We start from the raw sequence: 17,735 nt of genomic DNA, 5'->3' as shown, positions 1-17,735 counted from the left end.
TTGTGTTAAAGTTTTAGGGGATTAATTCTAAATAATACATGCTTCAGAAATATGAAATATTATATGTTAATGCAAAAAGCAAACTAAGCTATTTTCAGTCTTAGATGATGATCGGCCGAGATACAGACCACTCTTATCTCTAGGGTTAGCAGGTTCTCAAATTCACAATAGTTTAGTGTCAATTACTTTTTCAACCCAATCCTGACTTTGAACCTATGTTGACTTCAAAGAGCTGGTAGAGGACAGATTATCATCACCAAATGTGACATTATCATCAGGTTATTTATTGTTGCAGAGATTTTATTAAACAATTTGTTTATGTGAAATTTGGAATAATGTACCCTCACAATCTCCTTGGTCATGTCATGCATGAGGTAAGTAAAACCATTATTTAGTAATGAATTTATTCCGTTTTTGTCATTGTTTCATTGCTGTTAGCAAGCTTTCTGACATTAGCAAACTGGAAGACAATCAATGAAAACGTAATAAGCACAGAAGTTTATTACAAGAGCAAGGTACTGAAAAGTGGAATTGATAACTAGGTACTTGCAACAGCATACTAACAAGATGCACAATTTCTGAACAAACCTATTATATGATCCTACAGCTGCAAGATTTTATAAAGAAATTATAATTATTCTCAAAATGATCCCATGCTTAACTACCAACCTACTAAATTAGATATTACTGTTTGAAAATTAACAAAGGAATCTCAATTTTTAACAAAGTCCTCATGTTATTGGTAAGCTTCTCTTGTTTCATGCTCAAGAAGATGGAGGCATTCAAACTTCAGAGGCACAAAATGAGCATTCTTCTGCCATTCCATGCACCTTAATCTGTTCAATAAACATTGACGATTGCACAGGGCAAATATCCAAGCTGGCAGCTGATATCAGTGACTAATAAGCCTACATGTATAGCCCCATAAAGCAGGATATGATGACACAGCCACAGCTGCCTGCAGCAGGTGTCATTGAAACTTGATCACCCATACACATTCACATTGAGCTGCAGTGCTGCACTGTGCTAGACATTAGTTTATGTTTCATAGCTATTGTGCAGCTGCACATTTAAACATTTTAAAACAAATATTGCAGCACTGTGGCTGGTATATTTATATATTTTTCAACCAATTTTGGTGCACAGGGAAAATTGAGACAACAGTAAAATAAATTCCCAAGCTTCTACACCATCTTCTTGCCCATAGCTTCCGTTTACTTGCGCAGCTGTTTTCTCTTGAAGAGGTGCCACAAATCAAGAGAAGTAGTAGTACCATAAAATGGGGTTACTTTGACAGGCGGGGTAACTTTGACCACTTTTCGTTTTTTTAACAAAAACCCCCAAAACTCAAAACCGATTTGACATAGAAAATTTTTGTCAATGGCCATCGAAGGCCTAATACTGAGGCTACGTAACACAATAGAAAGATTTAAAAAGTTTGCATATCTAATATAAAAAAGCGTTCCATCTTAAAAAAAACATTCCAGGCAACTAGAAACAGGTTTGCAGGCCGTCAGAAATCGGCTTCGGTTGCGGTAGCTATGATTGTATGAACGTCAAGTCAGGCAACACAGAGAAGGTCCCATGCAAGATTGTTAATTGCGCACGTCACTTACAGATGAGCAAGAGGGATGGATCTACAGAAGGAAATACTATATACTCCCAAAATAATAGTTTCAAATTAAATATAAAAAAAAACATTTATGGCACCCATTCGTTACCTCAGCTTTCAAATTGAGGAGAAACTCATCGGCAGTTGGAGTAACTTCTCAAAGTCAAAGAAAAGGCAATGCACTACAAACAACAAGACACTTCACAGTTGACTGACTAGAATAGACTCAATAGTCAATAGAGTACTCGAAAGTCAAAAATTTAGCATTCAAACCTTTAGATTCTGTGAACCTTGTGATTGCTTCATTATTAAAACTTTAGAAGGCTCACAATATATCATGAAAAGTTTTCACTCAATTATCGTCTCGAAGTTCGGGAGCTTTATCTGCAGTAATGTTTTGTAGGTACCTTACCCACCGATTGCTTAAGGGGAGCGTCTAGGGTAAAATTTATCTTGGCTATTTACAAACGGATCACTCTGAAACTTGGTACACATATGTAAAATAGAATTCTAAGACATTTTTGTTCGTGTGAATTTTTCGAAAAAATGAAAGAAAACATGAAATTCTTAGAAAACGGCCAAAAAAGGGGGTACCGTAGAAATCTATCTCCTCCTAGGATTTTCAAGCTACAACATTAGAGACACATATCATTCGATGTGTAAAGACCATATCTAAAACGCAACATGAGGGTTTTTAGGATTTCTCATTTTTGTGGGTGTGGGAGCATTTTTCATAAATTTTTCGATTTTCCCCCCCACCACCCCCTCTTTTGCGGAATAAAATCCAAACTATAACGAAATTAGAAAAACGCCCGTGTTACATTCTAGTCTGTGACGAGCACTATGAGAGTAAATTTCAGTAAGTGAACAACGAGTTTGTTCCACCCGCTAGTGCGCCCGGTTACAACGTTAGACGCGTTCAAGCGTTGATTGGATTCTTGTTACTGCGATGATGCAAGCTCTGTTTTTTTCAATGAAACAGCTGTGGCATCTTGCAGAGACTCATCAGTAATGATGATGGACTGAAAGTCAATGTGTCCTGGACGTTCCAGATTTTTGGGTCCTGCTTTCCGATTTGCTATGTTTACCAGTTAATATATTACCCCTCTGGATTTCCACACTGGCGGGAAGACATATGTGACCATCAGAGTGGAAATCTAAGATTGGAGGTTCACTTAAAAAAAAGCGTTCTGCCTTGAAAAAAAACATTCCAGGCAAGTGGCAACTAGAAACAGGTTTGCAGGTCGTCAGAAATCGGCCTCGGCATGAACGTTACGTCAGGCAACACAGAGAAAATCCCAATATTGTTAATTGCTGTCTCTTATACACATCTAGATGTGTATAAGAGACAGTCAGTGTTCAGTACAGGCAACGCAGACGTGGGTTTAGCTGGCGTTACTAAGCATCAAATAAGGTTAACAAACGAAACGCCCATTTACCAACGTCCTCGCAGATTTCCCCAGCCTATCGCAGACGAAATAGAGCGCCAATGCAAAGAGTTAAACAGCCTCGATATTATTGAGCCCAGTGNCAATGAATATCTTTGATTCACACCAAGAATTAATAGAAAGTTATTTACCATTTAAATTTAAACACGTCTTTATAGGTACATCACTTACAATAACTTACATGCCCAGCCTGATGCTGGACAGCTGGAGGAAAGATCTAGCTTCTAGCCTACTGGCTACTGCCTATGTAAGGTGCAGAAAAGCAGGCATCAAGATCAGCAAAGTTGGAACTTGCTGCTACAGGCAGGAAGTCCAACTCATAAAAGTACTGACAATACCTAAAAGGTGTCTAAAGAAGGTTCCCTTGATGTTGATGATGCCTGATCCAAGAATCATAACATACACGCCACTGACGCCAGACGGCAGACGGCCGCCAGACGCCACTTGTTCTTCTTGGTCCCCTCACGGCTCACTCCACGACGCCACGTCCCCTGCAGAGTGCAGACTGCAGGCAATGTACCTACATGATGATGTAGGTACTTGACTAACCACAACCAGAGACGCTGAGAGCCGACTTCATGAAAAGTTAAAAAAATCTACGTTGCAATGGGCGAGACGCGAATAAAACATTCAATTTGTAAGGATAATACAGGCGTAGCCCGCGTAGGCCTAGTACGATGAGCAACCCCAGCCAGAATGTATCTGCACAGACTGCACGGTTTCAACCAAACTTCAGGATGTTCCCTAAGATTGTGGCGCAATATTTACCACAGGCAACTGCTGAGTGCAGACTCCAGGCTGACGTCATTGTCAGCACTGCTTTCGGATGTTCCGACTTCCGAGAACATATTTGTATTTGGTGATAAACAGCGACATCTACCGATTAAAATTAGAAACTATACAAAGGTTCATGTTCTCCTTCATGGAATTAATTCATATATGAATGATAATGCTATTGGTAATAATTCCATTTCCAATTTAAGAATCGATCACGCTATATGCTTGGTATCTCAATATGTATTAATAAATTGCATATTCAATTTAAGAATCGATCACTATAGAATATTGATTAAATGTGAACAACTTAAAACAAATATCCCTCATATAGCAAATTCATGCAATTTTAATTTAGGAAGTTTTAGAAGCTTTTTTAGAACAGTTAAAAAAATGAATTAATAATAGTAATAACAAGTTTTAAAAGTTCTCGAATAAATCAGAGTTTACCTCTGAAAATGTTGATAAAAGCAGCCTGTTTAAAAATCCATTCATCAATCTATGAGAAATTCTGATCATCAATCGAGTTATCTTACTGGCATTCTTTGAAAAAAAAAAATTATTCTAAATGAGCTAAATTGATTGTCCGAGTAACAAATTTATAGCATAACCGAGGCAGGAAATTCGAGAATACTGAATACCGAGAGAAAAATGGAGAAGTCCCTTAGTACGTATGACACCGCCGCGTAGTAAGGTTGTGCGAGAGATTATGCGCTTCTTTTACCGGGTCGCAATTCAAGATATTTACTGGGTACTGAACACGACATTTCATGATTTTCCTAAATTTACAGGGTGTTGGAGTCCTTCAAAAATCATTTATTGCTACGTGCTTGTTAAAAGAGATTAAAGGTGAGTAGCTATTTTATACAATCTGATGGATGATGTAATTAAATGTATATTCTTGCTCGAGCACTGTCAGTGTTACTCTTAAAATTTTGCTCTTCAAATCGACAAATGCACTACTCGTATGATAATTTTTGAGGAATCTTTGGCTAAGGTTAAAGAAAGTGTTATAGTTTTTGAGAAATAACTTCAGCTTCAGTTATTAAAAACTTTGGTGCTTTCGTTGCCTGACTCCAGGAATTCATCGAAATGGTCACTATTTATTTTATATCTTTTCCTGTTTTTTTTTTCTATTCGTGTAATACAGAAGATAATATAACCTTGCTATGTAAGGGCCTCCACAGTATTTAAGCTTCATTCGGGTGAATTCCGCGGGCCAATGCCCAGATCGAAATTTACGCGTTTTTTATTTTAGTAATATTCGCCAAACCTGTAGCCTGTAGGGAATGTAAATATGTTCTCTGGCTTGAAACCTTGTTCAATGCTACGTTTAGCGTTTTGGAATTTTTCACTCAACATTATTTCATGCCATCTCGCGTGCCCTCAGGAAGTAGGCTTCTGAGAAGGTCAAGTTATTTTCACGAGCGTGGATCGAAATCAAGTTTGAGGCTCAAGAGAACTATGTAAAAAGGGCCGGCAAACGTTTCATTCGTCGACCTTTTTATTCAATAATTGTACATACATCAAAACACCCGTGCAAATAAATGTATAATTGTGTGCAATTTCTCCATAAATATAAATGAAAATGTATGAACGAAAATATAAATGATATATAAATAATTTCTCCGTAAATATAAATGAAAATGCAAATAAATGAAAATGTCATTAAATATTTTTTACCATTTTGGCGATCGAAAATATTTTAAATAAAGGAAGCTTGTATTACACCTTTTGACATGTTTGACGGTATTTACTGAGATGAAGCGTTGTCTAACTGATGAAAACCAAAGGTGAGAAATTTTGGTACGTTCAGAAGAAGTTTGACATTTTTGAAAGTCTACACTACATAGTTAGCGACTAGCGTTGAAAGCATTTAATAGACTCGGTATGCAAAACTTACGTATTACTAGACAATAAGTTGAACTGTCTTATAAATACTCGATATACTTTTTGGAAAACCTAATAATAAATATATAGTTTATTATAACAAAAAAACAAATTTTCATCTAAAACTGCATTGCACCTAAGGACTTAAAAAATAGAATAGACTTTTTAGCGCATTTCATCATTTATGGAAAAAATGCACTATTGTGCTCGCCATGTCCGTCTTTCCGTCTGTCTGTCTGTCTGTTCGTCCGTCCGTGACCTCAAGTTTTCGTCAACGAGAAAATGCGCTCTGTCACTCACTGCAGTGAGTACTGAGTATATTTTTTTCCGTGATGGATCCTCTTCCTACCCCCATAAATGTAGGTACCTACCACCTGCGTTCTGTCCTAGTCCCGCCCCCCAAGGTTGATATCGACCACTCAGCTGATCTCCGACTTGGAGTAGGTAACCTGATGCTGTCCTTGTCCTTTAACCTCAAATTACTTAATTTAATACCTGATTACAATTGGGCTAGTAGGCGTGACGCGTGTTATCATAATGCATTGGCGCATACGGTTGGTGCTGATTTACAGTTTACTATCGTCTAAAAAAAATTATAACCACAACTTGGAAAAATACAATGGAATCCAACCATGTAACAGTTAGGTCAAGTATTAGCTACGGAATTGGATGGTTTCGTCCAGTTCTAAAATATCATCTGCACTAAATCCTAGGCCCCACAAATGCACTCCAAATTGTCGGACTGACAAAAAGACACCGGCAAAGTGCAAACATTTCTTATAGCTTCCTGATTGATGTCCATCTATTTTTTCTACGTTGTTGGGCAACAATAGCCGATGCATGAACCATTGTGCAGATCCAGAACTTATTATTGTTATTATATTATTCCCCTGTTGCTGCTGCTCAATGTTCCCCACAATGTAGTACGATCATTTAGCTGGTAGACGGCCCCCGGTAGGGGAAGAACTTGTCTCAACTGTTACACTTATCTCCCAGGCTCTGGCGAACTCCCTTATGTCGTTCCCATGTAGAAGGCAGGGGAGGAAGTTTTCATTAAATTCTCCGAGAAACCAAGTGGTCGGAACTGCGTTTTGATTGTGCTCTACTGTGGCTCCGTTCGAGCCTGTCTTGCCTCGCACGTAATTGCTGGAGGTCTGCTGGAAACAATTCAGTCTTAATGCTCTCTGATGTAAATGGACAATTTCATGAGACACAGACGGCCAGCGCTGAAAATTATCATACGTTTTCTCCAGCTACTTAATCATTTAGCTGTCCACGTTCGTTTTAAATTTAGCGCGACATTCATTGCGTTGCTCTCTTTCGTTGGCATACAAACTAGAGATACAAAAAGCTTTTGATTTCACCACTCGTCGAATGAAATTTTTCGGTTGGCTGCAACCCTTTAAGGTTGCTGCGGGGCAACTTAGTTGTGAAGCGATTCGGTTTTTTGTAACTTTTGCTTAGTTCTTCAATGAACCGTTAGATTAAGAATATTGGCAACTTATGTAAAAGCCTTTGAAAAAGGTGCTTCCAAGAACCTGTCTCGGTCGGGATCCGTCGCTATTGTCAGAGAAGCGAACCCATTTCTAAAAGCATGTTGCGTTTCTTGATTATCGTACAATATTGTAAGTCGTGGAATATTCGTAATCATTACGCAATGAAAAATCTTCGCACTCACTTGCAACTCTGCCCCAGCCGGCTGAATTACAGGTATTGTGGAAGAAATGACTGTACAAGACGGTAGTCGTGACATGTTCATATTGATTCGCTGATGACATCAAAGATGCCGGACGGTCCCGAAGATGCTTTATCGGCACGAGAAACCTCCCTATTTTAAGCATCTCTGTCCTGACGTCTTCAGCGCTCGAAATCCATGCAGACCAGCAGTTATGGATACTGCCGGCTGATTGCACTCTGTCCGATTCTCTTGTGGAGATATTGTGCAATGTGCATGCGGCCTATGAGGTGTAGTTCCAGGCGAGGTCACAAGGGCTCACGACATGCACCTCTGCAGTCAACAGTTAACAAAGAAACGATGAAGGCTATGCACTTGTGATTCGATATACTTTTTGGAAAACCTAATAATAAATATATAGTTTATTATAACAAAAAAACAAATTTTCATCTAAAACTGCATTGCACCTAAGGACTTAAAAAATAGAATAGACTTTTTAGCGCATTTCATCATTTATGGAAAAAATGCACTATTGTGCTCGCCATGTCCGTCTTTCCGTCTGTCTGTCTGTCTGTTCGTCCGTCCGTGACCTCAAGTTTTCGTCAACGAGAAAATGCGCTCTGTCACTCACTGCAGTGAGTACTGAGTATATTTTTTTCCGTGATGGATCCTCTTCCTACCCCCATAAATGTAGGTACCTACCACCTGCGTTCTGTCCTAGTCCCGCCCCCCAAGGTTGATATCGACCACTCAGCTGATCTCCGACTTGGAGTTGGTAACCTGACGTTCTCCTTATCCTTTAACCTACAATTACTTAATTTAATACCTGATTACAATTGGGCTAGTAGGCGTGACGCGTGTTATCATAATGCATTGGCGCATACGGTTGGTGCTGATTTACAGTTTACTATCGTCTAAAAAAAATTATAACCACAACTTGGAAAAATACTATGGAATCCAACCATGTAACAGTTAGGTCAAGTATTAGCTACGGAATTGGATGGTTTCGTCCAGTTCTAAAATATCATCTGCACTAAATCCTAGGCCCCACAAATGCACTCCAAATTGTCGGACTGACAAAAAGACACCGGCAAAGTGCAAACATTTCTTATAGCTTCCTGATTGATGTCCATCTATTTTTTCTACGTTGTTGGGCAACAATAGCTGATGCATGAACCATTGTGCAGATCCAGAACTTATTATTGTTATTATATTATTCCCCTGTTGCTGCTGCTCAATGTTCCCCACAATGTAGTACGATCATTTAGCTGGTAGACGGCCCCCGGTAGGGGAAGAACTTGTCTCAACTGTTACTCTTATCTCCCAGGCTCTGGCGAACTCCCTTATGTCGTTCCCATGTAGAAGGCAGGGGAGGAAGTTTTCATTAAATTCTCCGAGAAACCAAGTGGTCGGAACTGCGTTTTGATTGTGCTCTACTGTGGCTCCGTTCGAGCCTGTCTTGCCTCGCACGTAATTGCTGGAGGTCTGCTGGAAACAATTCAGTCTTAATGCTCTCTGATGTAAATGGACAATTTCATGAGACACAGACGGCCAGCGCTGAAAATTATCATACGTTTTCTCCAGCTACTTAATCATTTAGCTGTCCACGTTCGTTTTAAATTTAGCGCGACATTCATTGCGTTGCTCTCTTTCGTTGGCATACAAACTAGAGATACAAAAACCTTTTGATTTAACCACTCGTCGAATGAAATTTTTCGGTTGGCTGCAACCCTTTAAGGTTGCTGCGGGGCAACTTAGTTGTGAAGCGATTCGGTTTTTTGTAACTTTTGCTTAGTTCTTCAATGAACCGTTAGATTAAGAATATTGGCAACTTATGTAAAAGCCTTTGAAAAAGGTGCTTCCAAGAACCTGTCTCGGTCGGGATCCGTCGCTATTGTCAGAGAAGCGAACCCATTTCTAAAAGCATGTTGCGTTTCTTGATTATCGTACAATATTGTAAGTCGTGGAATATTCGTAATCATTACGCAATGAAAAATCTTCGCACTCACTTGCAACTCTGCCCCAGCCGGCTGAATTACAGGTATTGTGGAAGAAATGACTCTGTACAAGACGGTAGTCGTGACATGTTCATATTGATTCGCTGATGACATATCAAAGATGCCGGACGATCCAGAAAATGCTTTATCGGCACGAGAAACGTCCCTATTTTAAGCATCTCTGTCCTGACGTCTTCAGCGCTCGAAATCCATGCAGACCAGCAGTTATGGATACTGCCGGCTGATTGCACTCTGTCCGATTCTCTTGTGGAGATATTGTGCAATGTGCATGCGGCCTATGATGTGTAGTTCCAGGCGAGGTCACAAGGGCTCACGACATGCACCTCTGCAGTCAACAGTTAACAAAGAAACGAGTGAAGGCTATGCACTTGTGACGTATGTGAAGGAAGAGTGCTCACTATTTTAATTATGGTTTTCCACCCCTTGAAGCCATGGCGTAGAATTCCAAGAGCACCAAGTATTCCTAAAGCATGGTGTCTAAATAAAAGGTATTCCATCACTATCCCTCTACATGAATTATATATTTTTTTTAAATGGAGATCGGTGGATAGAGTCTGCTGATAAAATTTCGAGAGAATGTTATTTGACAACTTACCTGCTAGTCCATCGTCGCAATTTCAGAATAAGGATGAATTTTTCAGTGCGATGCGATTACGTTCAGGCGATGTAGCATCCGTGATTAAATCATACGTAGATCGAGAAAACTTCTTGCTGCCCCGATAAATAACAGGGCAGAGAGCAGAGTTTTTCTATGAATTCTTTTGGCCAATTTGTTGTTCGCTGAGAAAGCTAGCAAGTTTCCGGGAAGTGTCTACGGGGGCGCTCTCGTCTCGATATGTGACCTAACAAATTACAGTCGCTTGCTATTGCTGATCATGTCGATGGTTGACTTTTTGCGGCCTGTGAGATTCACGTGGAACAAAGTTTCTCGAGTTAAGTATGGAAGGATGATTTATTATTATTGAAGGCTGCTCCTGCTGTTAATGTTAATGCGGAAAATTGTTTTTTATGTGGCCGTGGAAAGATATAAAGAATTGTAAATTGTAACCCTTGGTTGGATGGTGTCTTGTGACCCAAATTTCGAATTTCTCAGCTGTCTCACCGGAATCGAATTACGCCGAACTGCTTCTTGTCAAATCCTAAGTCTGCCATTATTCTTACATTAAATGAAGGCCTTTCAAACGTTAAAGTTTTATTTATATGTACGTACGTTTATTGTTTAAATTATGATCAACGCTAAAATAAAATACGACGGCTGACTTCCTGAGGCTGATGTGCGTCACGTGGCTGGGGCTGACGATCACATAAGCGTTGTCATGACAACTCTTCCAAAATACTTCGTCAGAAATCCATACGCCTTGATTTGTTGATATTTACGGTCTCCTTGTAGCATGTAAACCCTGGCCCTGTGCCTCAACCGCCGATCGCTTTACTTTATCCGCCGCGATTCTTCAGAAACGCCTTTTATGCTCTTTATGCTTATTTTAAACTACTGCTGACATCATTTTAGTTCCAGTTTAACAGCATTGACTCGTGAATTACTGATCAGTCGCAACAACCAAGGAAAATTTCCATATAGTAATTCCGCACACCTGCTTAGAGCACATCCATGCTGTGTGCATTGATCGTCACGTGGTTCATATCGAGGTATCGCTTTAAATGATCTGTTCTCTGTTGTCGTGGGCCTCTGATTCACAATCGCCACATAATCCGCGCCCTTATAAATCAATGCTAAGTTTAATTTGACGCACTTTGTAGGCCATGTAAGCAGTTTGCCGTCGCTACTTGGAGCGGATTTAGTTTCGCATCATCTTGAGCGTTCCTTTCAGCTCATCCATGTGTCTTCATTGCAACTCGTCCATCAAAGTGTGGGTAAGCGTAAGTAAACAATTTAAACCTCGACTATTCTGGATGTTATTCTATGTCCAGAGAATTGACCATGTGTGCGCAAACCGAATAGATTTTGTATGACTAGGTATAATATAACTTTCATTGAGAATATATGGATTGAATAGAAGCTCATTACGCTTTGCAATGACGCTTTTTCCAAGCAACTTGGCCTTTGAATTTTATTGACATTCCTTTCAGCGACAATTCCTGCTATGCACAAGCAAGTCCTTTCAGTACAAACATTTCCGCGCGGCTATAGTGTCACGGACTGCCGCGTCGCGCCCGCGCTTGACATTCAAGCCAATTATTGTTAGTTCATTTGTGAAGACTTTCTGGCGTATACTTTCGATGTTTTGTGTAAGCCAAAGCTTGTGGGCATAGAGCAGTTCAGGGCCGTTTTAGGGCTGTGGTTACGGCGCAGTTCACTGCCGCTGCTCTAATTTACGTCAAACTGATTGGCACAAATTTAAACGTCTTCTCAGAAACCTTTGTAATTATTCTCATATTCAGCTACTGAATTCGTGGGATGAATATTGGAGCTTTATATTTCAAGTGAACATTATTTAATTTTGAACATTTTGTTCCTATATAGGTAAGAAGATGATTTCTGATTCCCTTAATTTTTATATTACTGATGTAGTTATCGTATTTTAGTTATTTTTCAGTTTCAGTATAATGACTGCTGACGGTTGGTTTTGATGTACGTGTTAAACAGTGCTTATCATGAATGCTTTTCAAACTATTTTTACTAATGATACGATACGAGTTTAGTGTTTAATGTCGAAGTTTCGATCGAAGTTTTGTCGGTAACTTTCTGCGCCTGCATGCAAACTAAACAACGAAATCTTCAACACTTCGGTCCGAGATGATTTGTAGGCGTTCACATACACTACTGCATAAGGTAAATTATATAATTGACATTTCTGAATAAAATTAAATGGCGGAATAATTTGTGCTCTGAACTTTCGCGCGTTGACATCGTGGTCGGGAAAGCTGAGCACCGCGGGTGTTGCGATCGAGCAATCAATTACAGGGTTCGAATATTGCTGTCCATAAGACCATAACCTCGTAAAAAAAGGTAATTCACACAATGTTTTTCATGCCTATGCGTTCACCGGAAATGCGAATCCCTGTGTTATATTGATTTATAAATTTAGCTGTGTGCTGTGCAAACAAGCTTGATGGTGGATGAGATAAGTACCGCGCCTGGTGCATTGTAATGAAATCTCTACCTCGCATGTTGCACTGTAGTGAAATTTGTACCTGGCATGTTGCACAGCATGTAATGAAGAAATGTATGCCTGCGCGGTGCACTGTAATTGCACTGCATGTAAAGGAGAAATGTATGCCTGCCCGTTGCATTGTAATGCAATGTGAGTTCATGTGATCGAGTGTGTATGAGCGTCTGATGGTCCACTCTGTCACTTGCTGCATAGAGTTCCCTAAAAAGCGGTAGAGGCAGTGCACCTCTCCTCACTGATGACCAATATTAATTATCCTGCATGGCTGATGCACTCAGCTCGTGATCTGAACGCCATTTCGTCCGCCCATGCGGTTTTTCTCGCAGGTTTTGCCAGGGCCGCCGTGGCACCGCTGATGTCAACGGGTTTTGCGTCGCGGCATTCTTCGGTGGGGGCGAAATTATTTCATCGGTATATGAATTTCCGTCATGAAGAGCCAACAGTTTTTGTTGCAATTCAATTACGCTTGAGGGCATTAGAGGAAATTTGATTAAAATTGCTTAGGCTTGACCAGCATTGTCGGACCACCACGCCTTGTTTTTGTGTGCCGATCACTTGCTAAATTAACTTCAGCTTATTAATACGACAACCTTTAAAAAATGCGCTGGGTGCCAGTGCTCATTATACTTCACCTTATTAACTGGGGGATTATATCATTTCTTCTGAAATGTTTGCTGAACATAACAGTATTTTACTTTTAGGTCATGTCAATAATTTACTGTTAGAGTTTCTCGGTAACCGTACGCATCTAATGATTTGATGCTTACGTCGCTGTACTGCAGAGGGTGTCATGCATGGTGATAAACTCTTATTATTGGGAAATTTGATGGAGAAACAGTGCACGATGTGTACACGAAGTAGGAATGTGGTCATGCTGTTCCACGATTTGATTATAAACATCTTCGCCTTGTGGCATATTATGAAGGAAAACAAGCTTACAATGTTGCCTAATGCCTACAAGAACAACCTCACTGTGACGAATATTGTAACATAGAACCAATTCATGATGTTCAATAAATCTTTAATGTGTTTCATAATGTGGAACAAAACAAGTTCCCGATGTTTAACAATTGCATGGAGTTATCACTTGAGTCGGTTGGTGTTGGCACAAGCAAAGAACCCGCATGAGTCAAGAGGAGGCGCGGCGCCTGTTTGCCCAAGGCGAGTCAACGGAACCTGCTAGCTCAAAACCGGACAAATTTGCCATTCAGGATTTAATGGTGCTTTACCTCTTCTTGCAACGGTCACATTTGTTATCTGTATAGTTAGTCTCATCATTGTTAGACAATAGGTTATTATGAAACATAACATTTATCTGTAATGATCCTATTATGTATTCAGACTTTTATATTGACAGTTATTCGCGTCTTAATTGTCTCATTTGCTGCAAGTTCGGCCTATGCCATTTAAGTCTACGGTTGTACGATGACCGCTGTGCTATTTATTGCACAATTTTCAAGTTAAGTGTTGTACGGTGACGAAACCAAAACCAAAGATTCAGCCAGAAAACGAAAGAAAATCGGCATTTTCACTAATAAATGTTATATATTCCTTTATAGTCTTATTTCCACTGTTCGTGTTTGAAGAGCAACTAATGCCGAGATGTTATGAAGCTTCCATAGCTGCGATTAATTACATGTATTGCGCTGACTTTCCACTGCTGCCAGGCTGAGCACGTGTTGCATTGTTCTGTTCAATTTAGTTGAAGCTATGATCGCCAAGGAACTGTTTACGACTGGCCCGTCCAGCAGCGTCCCAGGACGTCCCATAAAGCGTGCACGGCAGCCGCCCGTTAGCTGGTCTAGCAGCCCTCAGGACGTCCCATAAAGCGTGCACAGCAGCCGCCCGTTAGCTGGTCTAGCAGCCCCTCAGGACGTCCCATAAAGCGTGCACAGCAGCCGCCCGTTAGCTGGTCTAGCAGCCCCTCAGGACGTCCCATAAAGCGTGCACAGCAGCCGCCCGTTAGCTGGTCTAGCAGCCCCTCAGGACGTCCCATAAAGCGTGCACAGCAGCCGCCCGTTAGCTGGTCTAGCAGCCCCTCGGGACGTCCCATAAAGCGTGCACGGCAGCCCGTGCTATCGATTGCCTGCTGCAGGCATCGTGGGCGTGATGCGTTCACTTGCTGATGGTGGCTCAGCTCTGCCCTGCTGCCAGCATAACTATTATCAATTGTGACTGTTAGTGCATATTAATGATGAGGTGTGTTGTGCAGTAGCTGCTTCTTCATTAGTAGGAATGGCGCTGGTGGAGTAGTATAGTGATAGTTGTTTACGGGGTCTGAATGCTGGTATTGGTTGTGCGGAAAATTACGGAAGTAATTTATTTGTCGCGTGTACGAATAGTAATGTATCTTGGAAATATTAGATTAACGAGAAGTTAAGTTTTAGTTGTTTGTTAATTTTGCGCTTACGTCACTGCCATACTTCCCCGCTAATTCAGTGACCTGATTGCGAATGGACAATACATTCTTAATAATGTTTTCCATCCAAAACCAATTACATTGCGTTCATCTTTCACATTATGATTCTTATGGAATTCATGATTTGAAATGGTTGTTATTTTAGCGCTTTTTCTCATCTATGGAAAAAAGGCGCTAACGTGCTCGTCATGTCCGTCCGTCTGTCTGTCCGTCTGTGACTTCACGCTTTCGTCGACGAGAAAATGCACTCTCTGTCACTCACTGCAGTGAGTACTGAGTTATATTTTTTGTCATGCATCTTACTAACTGTATGGTGTTTAGTTGCGTTGTTCCTGACATAGTGTCAGTCGTGGGACCATCATCGTGTTCATCGCCAGCGGTCATCGTCAACCGGTGCAACGTGCTGCCAGGTCGTCACCTCACAGTTTTATGGAGGCTACGTGACGTCTGTTGAGGTGTCGGGGCAAAACCACAACTTAATGTTCCCGTTGCGATCTTGGGTGGACTTCCGGCTCTGTCTCGTCCGCTCTCAGGTCACTCACTCAGACGAGCGCGGCTCTGGCTCTTTAAATGCAGCACCGGACACTGGCCGGAATGACATCAATAACGTAAATCCATTCATCCAATCTGAAGTAGACTTAGGACGACGAACCCATGTTCACAATCTTGACAAATCTCTTGTGTGCACTGCGTCAACATTTGAACACTTATTTGAACACGCTTATTGAGAACTGCAAATTTTGAGCGCGTGCTTCATCCGCAACAGCTGAAATATATATAATATGACAGTAATTCGCTTCGATTATAGCCAACCAAAATGTTGACACCGGGTTTGACCACGAATCCGTAAATTCATTCAAAAAAGATCGCACAATTCAAAGGGACAATTCTGATGTTTTTTTTTCGCTTTTTACTTTAGATAACTCTTTCTGCGATGATATGCTCTTATTACAATTTTCACGCTAAATTTGACTGCCCAGTCACGTTACTGGAGCGCTATATAGCACGCGTCCACTGGGTAACGGGACGTCGGTCGCCGCCCGCAGCTGTCTGTTGTTGAAATGTCGTCCTTTGGTTCTTCAGAGTCTGTTGGGTTTCAGAATGCCTCTTTCCCGGCATCTACTTCATTTTTTATTTTAGCAGCATATTCTTTCTTTTCAGTTACTCAACCCTTTCCTTCTGCAACTAATCTTCTTCTTCTTCCAGATACGTCTTTTTTATAGTAATGTCTCTCTTCTTAAAGTTGCGACTCATTTTCTTTCAGCAAAGACTCTATTCCTATCAGCGGTTTCATTTCTAGTGGACCCACTTTTCTTCTCTGATCTTTCTCCCGCCAAAGTCACAACTTTGTTCCTGCAACGCAGCCAAAGTTTCTGCATACTTAAATGACTTGATCTTGCCACAACAGCCAACTACTTAATGTCTGATGTCTTTATGTTTATGCGTTAGGGTGTCTCGTCCAGCGCTAGTTCTTCAATACGTTTGTAATAGAAATAAATAACATTACACAATGCAAACAAATCCGGAATTCAACAGCGATTCGGTATTGGTTGCATTTGATTAATTAAGACACAGGTGGCTAAATTACCTGGAAAATTGCACGAGTGTCACCTTAATCAAATGAGCAAATAATTGCGTTAACTCCAGAAGCATTTAAGTTTAAGAGGTTCTTTGTGAAATTGTTACAACTTTTTCATTTAGTTCTCCAACCTGAATTTATGATGCAGCGGAGCGCATTCAGTCATCACAGTGTATATTAGGAGTGCATTTCCTCAGTATATAATTCGCACACAGAATTGCTTGGATGTGAGTGAGTATATGGCTGCTGATGCCAATTAATTTAAGATAGCGTTGCACTTGCATCACCTCTACGGTTCTTCCCTATATGCAGCTGCCTGACGCATGCCTATTTTGATGGCACACATTATGTGCTAAGGTAGATGCCTGCCTGCATTAAGAGGTTAGTGAGCAAGAGTTGACATAACGCCCACAATTCCTGCTGCACAAACTGCCACCTCATGCGCGTCAATAAAGGTGAGGAGCATCTTCATTGCGGTGCCTCAGGCGCGTGCATAGCGCCAGCACCTCAATCATTCTTACATCTGCTCTGCCATTTAAGTTCATTGTTTCATGCCGACTGCACCGATCTCGAGCCGATAGTCTGCAGCCCGCAAAACTAAATGAAAATTTCTGAGCTACAAATTCATCAATTATAGTTTTGTTTATTCACAAGCGCATTCCACTAGCCTTTCTATAAACCAAGTGCCTGCAGTTGATCCATATGCTCAAGGATATTGCGCTGCTAATGTCAATTGTGCAATATGATGAAAAGATTTTGTCGTCTTCATGAATTAGAAGACGGCAAGTCGCAGGGACAAGCTCAAGTCCCGTCTATTTAATTCTTATAATAGAGAAATTTTTATACAGCACACAGTATAATTTCTAAACTTTATTAAGCTTGAACGCTGTATTCTCTGTTGCGGTCGTCGAAAAGTTGAAAATAAACAGTTTTCGAGTCACCAAGTAAAGTAATTTAAAAGTAAAGAAAATACCAAGTAAATTCATCATAGTCTCATGAAAATATACATTTTTGTTTCAAATTCGTTATGTACTTGTGATTTAAGCAGGATAATGCTATAAGTTCCTGAAAGTGTGGTGTAGGAACGTTGCGAGAGCAGCATGCGCTAATGCTTCGTACCCTCGGACGCAGATACTGCGTAGCACTGCAGCGTTGCCGGCTACGATGTTGTCTGACGACCGTTCAGGTG

The 17,735-nt window shown here is 40.6% G+C and overlaps 1 protein-coding gene across 1 annotated transcript in view; it reads left to right on the top strand.

The window, feature by feature from the left end:
• The first annotated feature begins 4,517 nt into the window (after window positions 1–4,517).
• LOC125177692 overlaps window positions 4,518–17,735 on the top strand; it is a 54,125-nt gene continuing 40,907 nt past the window's right edge. The window contains exon 1 of the mRNA XM_047879918.1: window positions 4,518–4,683. The gene's annotated coding sequence lies outside the window, so the exon portion shown is untranslated. The remainder of the gene's footprint in view (window positions 4,684–17,735) is intronic.

This window comes from Hyalella azteca, unplaced genomic scaffold (genome assembly GCF_000764305.2).
Source record: "Hyalella azteca isolate HAZT.00-mixed unplaced genomic scaffold, Hazt_2.0.2 contig4197, whole genome shotgun sequence".
NCBI lineage: Eukaryota > Metazoa > Arthropoda > Malacostraca > Amphipoda > Hyalellidae > Hyalella > Hyalella azteca.
This window is presented reverse-complemented; position numbering and strand designations above follow the sequence as displayed.